Consider the following 5,710-nt stretch of genomic DNA (forward strand, 5'->3'; position numbering starts at 1 on the left):
TCTTCCTATTTCTCGCACTAGCATAATATCTAGGGATCTTCAGGCTAATGTTTATTTGTAATCTTCTGATAGTAATAATAATCTAATAATAGACTGCGTTGGTCTAGCATTGGGTTCAAGTCTTGTTTCCATGTAAACGGAAGTTGATGAAGTTTTAAGAACGAAGTGTACGGCTAGAGACATTACAGTGGTCTAGGGAAGTTTCGTCTGGCTGGTGAGAAGTGAGTCGAATTCGATGAAGATTTGGATCCAAAAATATTGGAACCTAAGGGTCTATCCACAATTGGATGAGTGTTATTAAGTTTTCATGAGAAAATATTATATAAATTTTAGGATGATATTTAATTTAGGTTAGAATGGATTTCTAAGTAAATGCTAATCTACTTTATCAGCACAAAACTATATTTTAGTAATTAAAATTAACAATTGCTCGTAGGATGGCTGGGTATTATAAATCACAATTGGTTATTCGATAAATTTTCCTTTTCTGAGAAAAATTTTCATTTTCAGTGTTTTTGGTAACAACGCTAATAAAAGTTTTTCCTAACCTAATAATATTGAAGTTTCTCCTATATCTTCGAGCTACTAATTTTTAATATATTGTCTGCACACTCTAGTTTTATTTTTATTTACTATTATGATCACAATTATTGATTTCTTTTAATTTTTAATTTTTCCCTATTTTTGTATAAATTTTTAAATCGTTACAGAATATTAGATACCTAACCTAGCCAACATTAACAATAAGCACATAATGATAAATACCCTAATAGTGATTTAGAGCAAAATTTTTTATTTTTCTTCTATTTCCCAACGGTATCGTTATTTGTCATTGAACGCTATCAGTGTACGTAATAGTAATTAAAACACATCTGAATAGAGAATTCTGACGTAATTGTATATTTTAAAATGCTCGACGTTACATATTCTTGCGTTAGTGGTATATAACTAAACAACGATCGGCGTTGACGTCAAACGACCAAGTCTGCGTTATAAATGTATCATACAGTTCTAGGTTGGCGTTCAATAATCATGAGAGTAAGACAGTGAAGATTGTATGCGAGGCTAGGCTAAGTATGGTCGTAAGTTCGAGGTCTGATCGTCGTAAAAAGTTTCACGTAATTGCGGAACAACCGTAAGTATGAATTACACGATCAATGATAAACGCAGTTATGGAAGTTATACAAGTATCTGAATGATTTGCTTGATTTCCAGTGGCCATGATAGAATATTAAAACGTGTGGCGAAATAATGCTCGAAAGCTATCGTGTCGCTATTATTTTCATTTAAAACTCAAGGATTGATCGTATATATTTAATTTTTCTTCTATTTCCCAACAGTATCGTTATTTGTCATTGAACGCTATCAGTGTACGTAATAGTAATTAAAACACATCTGAATAGAGAATTCTGACGTAATTGTATATTTTAAAATGCTCGACGTTACATATTCTTGCGTTAGTGGTATATAACTAAACAACGATCGGCGTTGACGTCAAACGACCAAGTCTGCGTTATAAATGTATCATACAGTTCTAGGTTGGCGTTCAATAATCATGAGAGTAAGACAGTGAAGATTGTATGCGAGGCTAGGCTAAGTATGGTCGTAAGTTCGAGGTCTGATCGTCGTAAAAAGTTTCACGTAATTGCGGAACAACCGTAAGTATGAATTACACGATCAATGATAAACGCAGTTATGGAAGTTATACAAGTATCTGAATGATTTGCTTGATTTCCAGTGGCCATGATAGAATATTAAAACGTGTGGCGAAATAATGCTCGAAAGCTATCGTGTCGCTATTATTTTCATTTAAAACTCAAGGATTGATCGTATATATTTAATTATTTAATTATTTAGAGATTGGAATTATTATTATTAATTAATCCTTGATTATTGAGAGTTTCTGCACACTCAGAGGGATATTGAGTGTACTAAAGAAAAGATTAAAAATTAATATACGAAATTAAATTGTATTTTTCTTTCATCTATAACTTGCAAATTTTTATAATTAATAATATAATTAATAGTGGAAACATTTAACAATCTCAATTATAACAAATTTGTATAAAGAATTTGCCTGTATAAATATTTTGATAAATATCCAAATGTCATTTAATTTTTGAAATATAAAATGGGGTATTTTCTCGATTAAAAAAATCAAAATTATTCAATCCAATTTAAAAACTTGCTCATGATTAAACATTTTTCAATTACCTTTTTTGCTTTAGGTAATAAATTATAAGAATTTTGGCCCCATGCATATTTTCCAGGATTTATAAAAAGACTAGGAATTAGAAGTATTTAACGTCAATCGTTGACTAAAAAATTCAGGCAAACTGAATTTGAAAAATGTTTTTAATTCTAAATTTTAGAAATTTAAAAATCTAGGCAAGATAATTCGATTAAAACAACGACATTCGTATAATATTAATTAGCCATGGGATATCACTGACAATGCGCACGGATCAGCAAGCAACCATTTTAATGCCATTCAACAAAATGGCTCGCATGCACGGTTATAATCGTATCGCTATAGAGAGATGAATCGGAATAAATAATTCTGCAGTGCGCCTGTCAAAAGCGTCGTGATAAATTAATGATAATTAAACGACTCCCCGCTAGGGGTCTGTTTAAACAGCTGCTTCATCGAGTACGATGCTTTGCATTTATTACGCAAATCAATGGAATCGCGCATAAGACGCGCCGAAATCGCTGACAGGAAATTATTATTATTGCGAATCCGCGCACGTGTGTTAATGAACCGTTCGCCGGGATAATTAAATGTCTACTCATGGACGTAAAGTAAATTGAAATAAATCGAAATGACGTGAAAATTAATATTATGCTCCCGTGTGAAGCGCACAAATGTTTGCGCGTTATCTCGTTAAGGGTCGAGGCGAGGTTATCGATATTGCAATAACTAAAAACCGTAATTTTGCGTTCAAGAGAATCGAACTATAATAAAAGATTCTCTATTCGATTATTATTGCACAGATACAAATTTTTACTCAATTACGAATTTTATTGCAGTCATTTAAATAACACTTTCCAAGTTGTCAATCTAATTAATAATACTCCTAATTAAAATAACACAAAATTTTCAGATCAATTACAATAGGATTATCATTAAGAGCAGAATTAATTCCACAATTTAGTAAATATTTAGATCGTATAGAATAATTTCGAAAAAATTTTTATCCTAATATACCAAGTATCTCGACATTATTTCAATACATAAATATTTGAATATCTCGTACCACGTGATTACTATAAAAATCAAGTTGAATAATAAATAAGAAGATCACTCAACATTCATTGCATTCTGACATTATCGTTGAAATATTAACAAATGGTGTTCCATATTCATCGTGGTCCTTGAAGATTTTTATAGCAAAAAGAGAAATAGTTTATCAACCTTCACTACAGGAACAACCATACTCGATATAGATTTATGGTTCCATTTAACTACGAACATTGTCATCGATTTTCCCAGAATTATAGGTTAGATTCAGAAACGAAAGAGGACATCCGGTTCCCTCGAACGTTATATGCAGTGGCTTATTTTAAACATCCTGTAGGCGATATTTCTCAACCTGTTACTAACTGAGAATTTTCGAGTAATTAGATTTCATTGCACTATTCTCGCGATGGCAGCCATCGTTAATACCCGGGACTAAAAATGCACCAGAAGGTAGTATCGATTGTTCGTTTAAGTTGTCGCATTTTTAACAAGAGCTTGTCGATAATGCCTTGTTTCACGACTAGCTTATGACTTTTTAATAGATATCTGCACCATTAGCACGTTCACGACTGGTAATTTTGCTGGAGGTCCTAAAGTGGCAAGCTTCGAGCTACCTCGATGAAGACGAGCTCGGAAATTGGAATTATTTACTGGTCCTAATTGAAATCAATAGGAGAAATTATCTACATTTATCTACACTGCTAAAGGTGTCGATTTTCATCCCATTAAGCATCGTAGAATTTATCCTTTCATGTATTTTGTTTAATAGCAGAATTTTCGTTGGAAATTACAGTGGAAATAAGAGAATCGTTATGAAAATAATTTTGGAAACTTTTATTTCTGCAATTTTCTCTGACAGGGGAGGATTAAATTAATATTTTCACTGTTAATCGAATTTCATTCGAAATTAAATTAAAGTGTAAATAGGGGAATCGATTGGAAAATAATTTCGGAGAAAGTGCAGTGTATCGTATCAAGACAAAATGGAGGAACGAGAATTTATTTTCCCTCTCACGAGAATTGGACGAATTCGACACGTACTCTTTCTCGTAAATTCTTAAACTCGTACTCTCTCTCAACAGTCTGTACAATCCTCAACGATGCAATGACTATTCTCGAAGCTAATACTCGATTAGAAAAATATTCATACAGAGCAAACTCGACCAAATTTCCTATATAGCACAATACTCTAACTCAAGATAAATAAATTATACTAAATTCTTAAACTAACGGAAATGTCCTCTTTCCATAAATTCCCATTATTAAATGTCACTAAAATATTTTCTCTCCTCTCACATATAATACCACCATTTTTACGATATATCCGAAATGCAATCAGTTATTCGAAATTAATACTTAATAAATTCCTGTGAAATTTATTATCCTCTTTGGACAGACATATAACCAACAAAATATCTCTATACCACGATGCACTCGATCCCCAGTACAATAATGCGGGATACGACAAATTTATGATCGCGATGGAAGAGTAAAGGTAGGTAGGAAACGAAAGGAAGATTTAAATCGCATGTCCGAGCACTCCCGTGACCGATTGTACATCTTCGGAGCAAATACTCGAAAGGAATTCTTCCAATATCCATCACTTTTCTCCCCGATCTACACCTGGCTCGCGAGACCCGTGGCGCGCCATTTCGCGCGGAGTTACGGCCGACATCTTGTCGTGGCGCGCAAGCATGCCGGGAAATGGCACGCGTATCGACTGCCTGACACAGGGGGCCGTGAAAACGAGAAGGAAACGAGGCAAAACGTCGTTTCCAGCTAACGGACGCGTTTCGTGTGTTGCACATCGCACTGATGGCGTAAGAAAGGGAAAAAAGGGAGAAAGAATTACGGGACGAGCGAGAAGCAGAAGGAGGGGACGAAGAAGAAGAAGAAAAGGGAAGTTTCGCGTGTCTCTGGATGGAGGCTAACGAGAGAAGCAACTTTTCCTGCCAGGCGAAACTTCGACTCTGTAGCAAGCGATAAAGTGGCCTTCGATACATGGCAGGAAACTTGGATGATTTGGGTCGATACACGACCCACGGGACTCGTGGCGTAATAAATTTTATTAATAGAGACCAGCCTTTTTACAGTGGTTCCCAAACCACACGAAATTACTCCCAATGGTATCCGGATGGCCGTCCAACACGTATCGCCTATCAATTTCACTTGGAAATGTCGTTGCGTGGCAATCGGCGCAATTCCATTCGCGTTAACGTCGACCAGTCTCGACTTTTATAGTTCTCTTCCTTTCACCGTTGCTCTCGTGAATTATGGCCAGAAAATATACCCTGTTTCGGCTGTTTTAGGTTGATGTATTCAATTTTCGCGGCTCACGCAAACGTCGCTGCGAGGAATTGTTGAGTGCACATACGGGGTTTGGTGCAGTTATAGTGGGGATGGATGGTGAGTGAAATTGACATTAGAAAGAGGTTTGGAAAGAGAGTTTCCAGTTCGTACTTTCACTTA

The sequence above is a fragment of the Eufriesea mexicana genome, unplaced genomic scaffold (assembly GCF_001483705.2).
Source record: "Eufriesea mexicana isolate 0111107269 unplaced genomic scaffold, ASM148370v2 scaffold1247, whole genome shotgun sequence".
Classification (NCBI taxonomy): Eukaryota; Metazoa; Arthropoda; class Insecta; order Hymenoptera; family Apidae; genus Eufriesea; species Eufriesea mexicana.